The 12,908-nt window shown below is 39.6% G+C and overlaps 1 pseudogene; it reads left to right on the top strand.

The window, feature by feature from the left end:
• Positions 1–7,160: 7,160 nt before the first annotated feature.
• On the top strand, positions 7,161–7,995 carry LOC138990243 (craniofacial development protein 2-like; annotated as a pseudogene).
• Positions 7,996–12,908: the final 4,913 nt, after the last annotated feature.

Consider the following 12,908-nt stretch of genomic DNA (forward strand, 5'->3'; position numbering starts at 1 on the left):
ACGGTGACAATATACAGCCTTGACGTACTCCTTTTCCTATTTGGAACCAGTCTGTTGTTCCATGTCCATTTCTAACTGTTGCTTCCTGACCTGCATATAGGTTTCTCAAGAGGCCAGTCAGGTGGTCTGGTATTCCCATCTCTTTCAAAATTTTCCACAGTTTATTGTGATCCACACAGTCAAAGGCTTTGGCATAGTCAATAAAGCAGGAATAGATGTTTTCCTGGAACTCTCTCGCTTTTTCGATGATCCAGTGGATGTTGGCAATTTGATGTCTGGTTCCTCTGCCTTTTGAAAAACCAGCTTGAACATCTGAAAGTTCACGGTTCATGTATTGTTGAAGGGCTTGGAGAATTTTGAGCATTACTTTACTAGCATGTGAGATGAGTACAATTGTGTGGTAGTTTGAGCATTCTTTGGCATGGCCTTTCTTTGGGATTGGAATGAAAACTGACCTTTTCCAGTCCTGTGGCCACTGCTGAGTTTTCCAAATGTGCTGGCATATTGAGTGCAGCACTTTCACAGCATCATCTTTCAGGATTTGAAATAGCTCAACTGGAATTCCATCACCTCCACTAGCTTTGTTCATAGTGCTGCTTTCTAAGGCCCACTTGACTTCACATTCCAGGATGTCTGGCTCTAGGTTGTTGGGGGCCAGAATGAGGTACTCTGCCCGTGGCAAAGGTCATGAGGAAGGAGGCTCGACATACGCAAAGGCGGGATCAAGCCTCAGGAGTCCCCCTGGAAACCCTTGAGCATCTACCCCCATAACCAGAGCCTGCCTACTTTATTACTTTGTGCTCACCTACACCTCTGACTTTACAGGGGGCTGTCCCCCACCACCTCTTTCAGAGAAGGAGTTAACTTAGAGCTCCAGTTAATAATAATTCCTGGGCGTGATAAGAGTGTTTTAACCTACAAACTCCTCTGAAGGTTCTCTGGCCTGCCTGACAGGCTTGTCCGGCCACATGTGATCGCTCACAGCCTCCCAACTGTGAGAGGCACAAGATGCTTTAAACCTTCTAAAAACAGGTTCCTTAGAAAAGTTAGAAAACTATTAGTATAAGTATAATGGGCTGATTAGAAATTGTATTGGTGAAGGGTTTTTCATTTGTTGAGCCAATGTTTGTTGCTAAGTCTCCATATCCCCTGCCCTTACACACATTAATGAATATATAGAAGAAATTAGTATTAACCTTTGATATTAATCACGTTAGACCTTAGGCTAAGTAAATTCTTTCTTAACTAAAACCCACTATACTCTCACCCTGTAGGAATGTAACTTTATTTGGGTGGCGTCTGTTTTGAGAATAATCACCCCTGGAGAAATAAGTGTCCTGGTTGACTGACCGCTGTCACAAGGAGAGGGTCATAAATTGTCAGCAGGCCCCCCTGGCCAGAAGATGATGTAACACCCCTAAGACCTCTGTATACATTTGTATGAAGCACCTGACTTTGATAAAAGTCAGGACTGCTGACCCCGCCTGACTTTTGCATAACATCTCAGTGTATAAAAGTAGACCATGGAAAGTAAAGAATTGGGATCAGTTTCTCGAAATACTGGTCTCCCCATGTCGCTCTCTCTCTCACTCTGGCTGAGTCTCCATCTGGAGCGCGGAACCCACCATGCTTACTAATTATGCCTGGGCTTCTAAGATCTGACCGGGGAGGCCTCAGTGTCTCCTCTCCTTCAGGAGAACAGAAGGACGCCTGCGGCCTATGTAAGTGGTGCAAACTTCTTGTCTTGAAGTTTTATTGGTCTCCCGCATAAACCAAGCTACTCAGCCTCTTTTCTCTACTGAATTTTCCTACTGAGCTATCCTCATCCTATTACTCTTTATATCTTTGATAAAATATTTAAATAAATAGGTCGCCAACACCGTCCCTGCTTTGAATACCCTGGATCAGCCGGGGCTGGACCCCGGCACTAGGTGAGTGATCACATCATCGTGATTATCTGGGTCATGAAGATCTTTTTTGTACAGTTCTTCTGTGTATTCTTGCCATCTCTTCTTAATATCTTCTGCTTCTGTTAGGTTCATACCATTTCTGTCCTTTATTGAGCCCATCTTTGCATGCAATGTTCCCTTGTTATCTCTAATTTTCTTGAAGAGATCTTTAGTCTTTCCTATTCTGTTGTTTTCCTCTATTTCTTTGCATTGATCGCTGAGGATGGCTTTCTTATCCCTTCTTGCTATTCTTTGGAACTCTGCATTCAGGTGCTTTCCTTTTCTCCTTTGCTTTTCACTTCTCTTCTTTTCACAGCTATTTGTAAGGCCTCCTCAGACAGCTATTTTGCTTTTTTGCATTTCTTTTCCGTGGGGATGGTCTTGATCCCCATTTCCTATACAATGTCACAAACCTCCAACCATAGTTCATCAGGCACTCTATCTATCAGATCTAGTCCCTTAAATCTATTTCTCACTTCCACTGTATAGTCATAGGAGATTTGATTTAGGTCATACCCGAATGGTCTAGTGGTTTTCTGTACTTTTTTCAATTTAAGTCTAAATGTGGCAATAAGGAGTTCATGATCTGAGCCACAGTCAGCTCCTGGTCTTGTTTTTCCTGACTGTATGGAGCTTCTCCATCTTTGGCTGTAAAGAATATAATCAATCTGATTTCAGTGTTGACCATCTGGTGATGTCCATGTATAGAGTCTTCTCTTGTGTTGTTGGGAGCGAGTGTTTGCTATGACCAGTGCATTTTCTTGACAAAACTCTATTAGTCTTTGCCCTGCTTCATTCTGTATTCCAAGGCCAAATTTGCCTGTTACTCCAGATGTTTCTTGACTTCCTACTTTTGCATTCCAGTCCCCTATAATGAAAAGGACATCTTTTTTGGGTGTTAGTTCTAATAGGTCTCGTAGATCTTCATAGAACCATTCAACTTCAGCTTCTTCAGCATTCCTGGTTGGGGCATAGACTTGGATTACCATGATATTGAATGGTTTGCCTTGGAAAAGAACAGAGATCATTCTGTCATTTTTGAGATTGCATCCAAGTACTGCATTTCGGACTCTTTTGTTGACCATGATGGCTACTCCATTTCTTAAGTCTTACCCATGGCAAAAACAAGTTTACTGAAGAAAGAACAGAAAGAGCAGAAAGAAATAACTCAAAGCAGAGGTGGGCCAAACCAAGAGGAGCACTGGTAAAGAAACTGAGGCACAAGAGTTTTCAAGACAGTAAGTCCGTTCAGTCAGTTTAATTGCTCAGCCATATCTGACTCTTTGCACCACCATAGACTGCAACACGCCAGGCCTCCCTGTCCATCACCAACTCCTGGAGCTTACTGAAGCTCATGTCCATTGAGTAGGCTATGTCATCCACCATCTCAACCTCTGTAGTCCCCTTCTCCTCCCACCTTCAATCTTTTGCAGCATCAGGGTCTTTTCAAATGAGTCAGTTGTTTGCATTAGATGGCCAAAGTATTGGAGTTTCATCTTCAAATGAATATTCAGGACTGATTTCTTCTAGGATGGACTAGTTGTATCTCCTTGCAGTCCAAGGGACTCTCAAGAGTCTTTCCAACACCACAGTTCAAAGCCTCAATTCTTCAGCGCTCAGCTTTCTTCATAGTCCAGCTCTCACATCCATACATGACCACTGGAAAAACCATAGCCTTGACTAAATGGGCCTTTGTTGGCAAAATAATGTCTCTGCTTTTTAATATGCTGTCTAGGTTGGTCATAACTTTTCTTAAAAGGAGCAACCGTCTTTTAATTTCCTGGCTGCAGTCACATCTGCAGTGATTTTGGAGCCCAGAAAAATAAAGCCAGCCACTGTTTCCACTGTTTCCGCGTCTATTTGCCATGAAGTGATGGGACCAGATGACATGATCTTAGTTTTCTGAATGATGAGTTTTAGGCCAACTTTTCACTCTCCACTTTCACCTTCATCAAGAGGCTCTTTAGTTCTTTGCTTTCTGCCATAAGGGTGGTGTCATCTGCATATCTGAAGTTATTGATATTTCTCCTGTCAATCTTGATTCCAGCTTTTGTTTCATCCAGTCCAGCGTTTCTCATGATGTACTCTGCATATAAGCTAAATAATCACGATGACAGTGTACAGCCTTGACATACTACTTTTCTTATTTGGAACCAGTCTGTTGTTCCATGTCCAGTTCTAAATGTTTCTTCTTGACCTGCATACAGATTTCTCACGTCAGGTGGTCTGGTAATTCCCATCTATTTAAGAATTTTCCACAGTTGTTGTGATCCACACAGTCAAAGGCTTTGGCATAGTCAATAAAGCAGAAATAGATGTTTTTATGGAGCTCTCTTGCTTTTTTCATGATCCAGCAGATGTTTGCAAGTTGATCTCTGGTTCCTCTGCCTTTTCTAAAACCAGCTTGAAAATATGTAAGTTCACGGTTCATATACTGTTGAAGCCTGGCTGGGAGAATTTTGAGCATTACTTTGTTAGCGTGCAAATTGAGTGCAATTGTGTGGTAGTTTGAGCATTCTTTGGCATTGCCTTTCTTTGGGATTGGAATGAAAACTGACCTTTTCCAGTCCTGTGGCCACTGCTGAGTTTTCCAAATTTGCTGGCATATTGAGTGAAGCACTTTCACTGCATCATCTTTTAGGGTTTGAAATAGATTCACCTCCACTAGCTTTGTTCATAGTGATGCTTCCTAAGGCCCACTTGACTTTGCATTCCAGGATGTCTAACTCTAGGTGAGTGATCACACCATCATGATTATCTGGGTCATGAAGATCTTTTTTGTATAGTTCTCCTGTGTATTCTTGCCACTTCTTCCTAATATCTTCTGCTTCTGTTAAGTCCTTTTAAGACAGAAAAATACCATTTCTGTCCTTTATTGAGCCCATCTTTGCAAGAAATGTTTCCTTGCTATCTCTAATTTTCTTGAAGAGATCCCTAGTCTTTCCATTCTATTTTTTTCCTCTGTTTCTTTGCACTGATCACTGAGGAAGGGTTTCTTATCTCTCCTTGCTTTTGTTTGGGACTCTGCATTCAAATAGGTATATCAAGACAGGGTTATCACATATTCATCTAGCTGGGTGTGGACAGATAATTTTGATTGACAGTTGCAAGTTACATGGCAGCAGGCTCTGTTGCATGTCTTTCCCTTATTTCAGTCTTTTATAATCATGTGTAAGTTATGTACAGAATATTTATAAATCTTTATTGCACTCCTAAATGCCTATGGTCACTTGAGGACACAGCTGTGCATCAGGGGCTCAAGGGCACAAGTACTGGAGTTGGAAAAGCCCCTGTGGTTAGTTTGTTTTCACTATGTGCCTAGGGCCCTTACAGGGAGTTAGAAAAGTCTCTGTGGCTAATTTTTAGCATATCTATGCACTCTCCTGGGCTGCACTGGTGTAATTATGGGTTGGGGTTTAAAGATCAACTTGTATCCTTTTTGACTAGGCCACTCCTCCTTGCTTATGCCTAACTTGCCAGTTCAGTTCAGAGGCTGAGTCCTGTCAGACTCTGCGACCTCATGGACTGTAGCATGCCAGGCTTCTCTGTCCATCACCATCTCCTGGGTCCTGCTCAAACTCAAGTCCATTGAGTTGGTGATGCCATCCATCCATTTCATTCTCTGTTGTCCCCTTCTCCTCCTACCTTTAGTCTTTCCCAGCATCAGGGTCTTTTCCAATAAGTTGGTTCTTGGCATCAAGTGGCCAAACTGTTGGAGCTTCAGTTTCAGCATCAGTCCTTCCAATGAATATTCAGGATGGATTTCATTTAGGATGGACTGGTTTGATCTCCTTTCAGTCCAAGCGACTCTCAAGAGTCTTCTCCACACTTTACAAAAGCATCAATTCTTTGGTGCTCAACTTTCTTCATGGTTCAACTCTAACATCCATCCATGACTACTTCCCACCTGACACCAATCAGATGTCCATAGCTGTTTTAGGTTTTGATATATTACATATGCTCTAAACTCAAAGATAGATGTTTTGTGTTTTAGAAAACAAAAATTACAATAAAAATAGCAAGCTGAAATGAATAATAGTGCCAAATGATAAGAAATAAAGAGGCAGAGGTGAAGGAAATGATGAAACAGTTCATTAGGCAATTCTTTAAAATAAAATAAAACTGTAAGATATACACCACAAAGAAATATGACTAAGAAAAAGCCTGAAATATATCACAAGTTGGAATTTGTATGCTGTTAATTCCTTTGAGAATTCTCTTTATCCCAGGAGGTTTGTCTTTCACCTATATATGTGACTTGATTTTCTGTTTATTTTCTCCAAGTACTGAAAGTAACACTTATTGTAGCCTGTTTTATATCTGTATGCATAAACATGCCTTCTGTTAAAGCAGTGTTTTCTCCTTTACATATTTTATTATTATTAAAATTTAGGCTCAGTTAAACACAAATAAATTATTTTATTTTTCTAAAGTGAATTTTTGAATGATTATAAGTAAGATAATTCTTCTCTCTCATAAAGTTTCAGCCTTTTTATAATTTTAAAGTTTTCAAACACAAAGTCATAATTTTTTACGTTGAAATGTGTTAGGATGGTACTGGATAATTATCTCCAGATTTTGATGAATGTTTGTATTGTTACATTGTACCTAATATTAATACAAGGCAAAGAATATTCTCCTGATTGAAGTAAACTGTAAAATTAACTCATTTTCTGACCATTTAAACCTCAAGCTCTTTTATTGTGGTGATTAAGTAAGAATAGTATACCATAACAATGAAGAACAAACACAGCATATATTTTCATTCAAATTTGTTAGTACTCTGCAGTGTTTGAATAGTTATTCTTAATAAAAGAAAAAAGCATTTACTGTTAGACAATCATGGTCAAAGTATCTAAAATGTGCTATTCATTTATCAAGAATTACATCAGAATGGAATCCCAAATATTTTGGACAAAAAGCCTCATGTTTTCTTTTAATGACACAGTTTGAAACCCTTTAGTTAAGTCTAAAAAAGCTAAAAAATATCAGATAAAAAAATTCATCTTCTTTTAATTTTGCACTTCTGTTCTCTATAGTGTAATGAGAAAGGTACATAAATAGAGGTCAGGGCAATTAAATGTAATTTTAGTTTTGTTTTTAAAACTAAGGCAAAATGATAGATTACTGAAAGAGGAACTCCTCAGGTTGGTAAGTGCCCAATATATTACTGGATATCAGTGGAAAAATGACTCCATAAAGAATGAAGGGATGGAGCCAAGGCAAAAACAATACCCAGTTGTGGATGTGACTGGTGATAGAAGCAAGGTCTAATGCTGTAAAGAACAATATCACATAAGAACCTGGTAGTGTTAGGCCCATGAATCAAGGCAAATTAGAAGTGATCAAACAGGAGATGGCAAGAGTGAACATCGACATTCTAGGAGCCAGCGAACTAAAATGGACTGGAATGGGTGAATTTAACTCAGATGACCATTATATCTACTACTGTGGGCAGGAATCCCTGAGAAGAAATGGAGTAGCCATTGTAGTCAACAAAAGAGTCCAAAATGCAGTACTTGAAAGCAATCCCAAAAATGACAGAATGATCTCTGTTCATTACCAAGGCAAACCATTTAATATTATGGTAATCCAAGGCTATGCCCCAACCAGTAATGCTGAAGAAGCTGAACTATTCTATGAAGACCTACAAGACCTTTCAGAACTAACACCCCAAAAAGATGTCCTTTTCATTATAGGGGACTGGAATGCAAAAGTAGGAAGTCAAGAAACACCTGGAGTAACAGGCAACTTTGGCCTTGGAATATGGAATGAAGCAGGGCAAAGACTAATAGAGTTTTGTCAAGAAAATGCACTGGTCATAGCATACACCCTCTTCCAACAACAAAAGAGAAGACTCTACACATGGACATCACCAGATGGTCAACACCGAAATCAGGTTGATTACATTCTTTGGAGCTACAGATGGAGAAGCTCTATACAGTCAGCCAAAACAAGACCAGGAGCTGACTGTGGCTCAGATCATGAACTTCTTATTACCAAATTCAGACTTAAATTGAAGAAAGTAGGGAAAACCACTAGACCATTCAAGTATGACCTAAATCAAATCCCTTATGACTATACAGTGGAAGTGAGAAAGAGATTTAAGGGATTAGATCTGATAGATAGAGTGCCTGATGAACTATGGATGGAGGTTTGTGACACTGTACAGGAGACAGGGGTCAAGACCTACCCCATGGAAAAGAAATGCAAAAAGCAAAATGGTTGTCTGGGGAGGCCTTACAAATAGCTATGAAAAGAAGAGAAGTGAGAAGAGAAGTGAAAAGCAAAGGACAAAAGAAAAGGCATAAGCATCTGAATGCACAGTTCCAGAGAATAGCAAGGAGAGATAAGAAACCCTTCCTCAGTGATCAATGCAAAGAAATAGAGGAAGACATAAGAATGGGAAAACTAGAGATCTCTTCAAGAGAATCAGAGATACCAAGGGAACATTTCATGCAAAGCTGGGCTCGATAAAGGACAGAAATGGTATGGACCTAACAGAAGCAGAAGATATTAAGGAGAGGTGGCAAGAATACACAGAAGAACTGTACAAAAAGATCTTCATGACCAAGATAATCATGATGGTGTGATCATTCACCTAGAGCCAGACATCCTAGAATGTGAAGTCAAGTGGGCCTTAGGAAGCAGCACTATGAACAAAGCTAGTGGAGGTGATGGAATTCCAGTTGAGCTGTTTCAAATCCTGAAAGATGATGCTATGAAAGTGTTGCACTCAATATGCCAGCACATTTGGAAAACTCAGCAGTGGCCACAGGACTGGAAAAGGTCAGTTTTCATTCCAATCCCAAAGAAAGGCAATGCCAAAGAATGCTCAAACTACCGCACAATTGTACTCATCCCACACGCTAGTAAAGTAATGCCCAAAATTCTCCAACCCAGGCTTCAGCAATATGAGAACCTTGAACTTCCAGATGTTCAAGCCGGTTTTAGAAAAGGCAGAGGAACCAGAGATCAAATTGCCAACATCCGCTGGATCATAGAAAAAGTGAGAGAGTTCCAGAAAAACATCTATTTCTGCTTTATTGACTATGCAAGAGCCTTTGACTGTGTGGATCACAATAAACTGTGGAAAATTCTGAAAGAGATGGGAATACCAGACCACCTGACCTGCCTCTTAAGAAAGCTATGTGCAAGTCAGGAAGCAACAGAACTGGACATGGAACAACAGACTGGTTCCAAATAGGAAAAGGAGTATGTCAAGGCTGTATATTGTCACCCTGCTTATTTAACTTATATGCAGAGTAAATCATGAGAAATGCTGGGCTGGAAGAAGCACAAGCTGGAATCAAGATTGCCGGGAGGAAATATCAATAACCTCAGATATGCAGATGACACCACCATTATGGCATAAATTGAAGAGGAAGTAAAAAGCCTCTTGATGAAAGTGAAAGAGGAGAGTGAAAACATTGGCTTAAAGCTCAACATTCAGAAAATGAAGATCATGGCATCTAGTCCCATCATTTCATGGCAAATAGATGGGGAAACAGTGGAAACAGTGTTAGACTTTATTTTGGGGGGCTCCAAAATCACTGCAGATGGTGACTACAGCCATGAAATTAAAAGACGCTTACTCCTTGGAAAGAAAGTTATGACCAACCTAGATAGCGTATTCAAAAGCAGAGATATTACTTTACCAACAAAAGTCAATCTAGTCAAGGCTATGGTTTTTCCTGTGGTCATGTATGGATGTGAGAGTTGGACTGTGAAGAAAGCTGAGCGGCGAAGAATTGATGCTTTTGAACTGTGGTGTTGGAGAAGACTCTTGAGAGTCCCTTGGACTACAAGAAGATCCAACCAGTCCATCCTAAAGGAGATCAGTCCTGGGTGTTCATTGGAAGGACTGATGCTGATGCTGAAACTCCAATACTTTGGCCACCTCATGAGAAAAGTTTACTCACTGGAAAAGACCCTGATGCTGGGATGGATTGGGGGCAGGAGGAGAAGGGGATGACAGAGGATGAGATGGCTGGATGGCATCACCAACTCTATGGACATGAGTTTAGGTAAACTCCCGGAGTTGGTCTTGGACAGGGAGGCCTGGCGTGTTGCAATTTATGGGGTCACAAAGCGTCGGACATGACTGAGTGATTGATCTGAACTGATTTGAATGCACTGTTCACTAAGTAACTTCCACAATCTGTCCTAATTAATGTATTTGTAAACTACAGCTGAATTAGATGATTAATTCATTCTTAGCAATAAATATTTTAATTTTAGTGTAATGAAAGTCTCAACACTTATCTTGACCAGGGAATAGTCAGGATTTCTTGTGAGTTTGGGAAAAAATCAATTATAAATCATTTTATTCCTCACTTTTCTGTGTCATAATATAAGGTGTTGACTCCATTGTCTGCCTATTTTTGATTGAGTAAGTAGGAATTCAGAGACAAAAACAAGATGGATGTTGACCCTTTCTGTTATTGCAGAGGTTCTAAGGATTCATCATTAGCACAATTTTATTAATTGTTTCATAGAATATTTACTTTTTCAAGGCTTTTATTTCAAAAGATAGATATACAGCACATTTTATTCTGCTGAAGAAATGGAATTGCTCTGATGAAAAGTCTGAATAGCATAGTGTTTGTGATGCCATGTGACTGAGAAATTAAGATATTGAACAACTTGGGAAATGACTTGGAAATATAGAGCATTCTCTAAGAGGAAATATATACAAGCATTGAACACTGTATTATAAAGGGGAAAAAAGTGAAAATTAATATAATTTGATCCACTCAGTTGATTATTTATTGGGGTACTTCAGTCTTCTAGAATTATACTTTCCCTGGTATTATTAAAATATATGTGGAAAGTTCATGCAAAGAAGATCACAACCTAGATTATTTAAAATTTACCAGCAGCCCCTTTTCTCCCCTCCTGAAACTCTATATCTTCCTTAACCTATGCTAAGCTGTGCATATTAATGTATTTGAATTGCATGTTAACTTTCTGCAGTGCTGTGTAATTGACTTATTTCTGGTATTAATTATTAACTATACATCTCCTGCAGGCACTCTTATCTCACAGGCACTCTAATTCATCCCATGAATCTCAAAAACTCTGGCACATAGTAAGCCCTCAATAAATAGGTGTCAAAGGAATGAAATAGTCAAGAGCCTTCTATTTATTAAAAATTTAACGGATACTGGGTCCTATGCTATGTCACTAGACATATTATTCCTCTCATGACCTGTGTAAATTGTTTGAGTTAAAATAGTGAAACTGATGTTAAAATATACTAATAATTCTTATTGACAAACACTGACTTAAGGGATCTGCATGTAGTTTTATTTTAATCCTCATGACAACCCTTAAGGTTAGTAGTACATGAGCCCTGTAATACAGGTGAGGAAAATAATTTACAAAGGTTTCTTTTATCTAAGCAACTCTGTGTGTGTGTGTGTGTGTGTGTATGATGTTAAATTGTATATGTATGTATATATATAGGAGAAGGCAATGGCACCCCACTCCAGTACTCTTGCCTGGAAAATCCCATGGATGGAGGAGCCTGGTGGACTGCAGTCCATGGGGTCGCTAAGAGTCAGATATGACTGAGCGACTTCACTTTGACTTTTCACTTTCATGCATTGGAGACAGAAATGGCACCCACTCCAGTATTCTTGCCTGGAGAATCCCAGGGACGGGGAAGCCTGGTGGGCTGCCATCTATGGAGTCACATAGAGTTGGACACGACTGAAGTGACTTAGCAGTATGTATGTATATATATACTGTGTGTGCTCAGTCATGTCTGACTCTTTGCAACCCCATGGACTGTAGCCTGCCAGGCTCCTTTATCCATGGAATTTTCCAGGCAAGAATACTGGAGTGGATTTCCATTTTCTACTCTAGTGTATACACACACACACAGACACACACACATATATATATACACACACATGCACACGTTTATATATTGATTATGTCACAGAATCAGTTGAATAATTTGGAATTAGTTGTCAAGTTGGCTGGAGAGTGTTTCTGGTGGTATGGAATCACAGGAGTTACGGTTGTGAGAAACTGTGCCAAAATGATGCCACAGAGTCTGTGGAATGTATTCTTCTCCTGCTGTTCCTGCTACCCTGATCACTGCTTATGCCATCATCATATCAAGGTTACTGGACTGAAATCAACTTTTCATCTTTGTCCAGTACTACTGGTGAACATCACACATGCTAGTGTTTCAGAAGAGATTCTGGCAGTACTACAACAATGCTATAAATTGCTATTTTGGGTTACTTCAAAGTCTTATAAATTCTTGTTTGCTGCTGCTGCTAAGTCCTTCAGTCATGTCCGACTCTGTGCAACCCCATAGACGGCAGCCCACCAGGCTCCCCCATCCCTGGGATTCTCCAGGCAAGAACACTGGAGTGGGTTGCTATTGCCTTCTCCAGTGCATGAAAGTGAAAAGTGAAAGTGAAATCGCTCAGTCCTGTCCAACTCTTCATGACCCCATGGACCGCAGCCTACCAGGCTCCTCTTCCCATGGGATTTTCCAGGCAAGAGTACTGGAGTGGGTTGCCATTGCCTTCTAAATTCTTGTTTAAGTGAATTTAAATATATACATTTCCCTTCCTCGTTAGTTAATAGAGAACAGGGAATTAAAACGATAAAATACATGTCAATAATTAACTTGAGAAAAAGTTTGTTTCATTTAGTTTTACTATGTGTGGTAAAAAAGCACGTTAAAATAGAGGTTGAAATGTACATTGCCTCAGTCATTTGGAGAACTGTTTGTCTGGGTCCTAGGATAGCATTAGCTTAATTCATCAGTTGATTCCACTTAAAGTAGAATTCTGTAGACTATATCATAGAAAAAATATATACCTATTTCACTAAGAAAACATGTACAAGGATATTTATTATACCCTTGATTGCAAAAGAAAAAAAAACTGGAAAATACAATCTTATTAATACAGAAATGATTAAATAACTTTTTCA

Source organism: Bos mutus, chromosome 12 (genome assembly GCF_027580195.1).
Source record: "Bos mutus isolate GX-2022 chromosome 12, NWIPB_WYAK_1.1, whole genome shotgun sequence".
In the NCBI taxonomy this organism is placed as follows: domain Eukaryota; kingdom Metazoa; phylum Chordata; class Mammalia; order Artiodactyla; family Bovidae; genus Bos; species Bos mutus.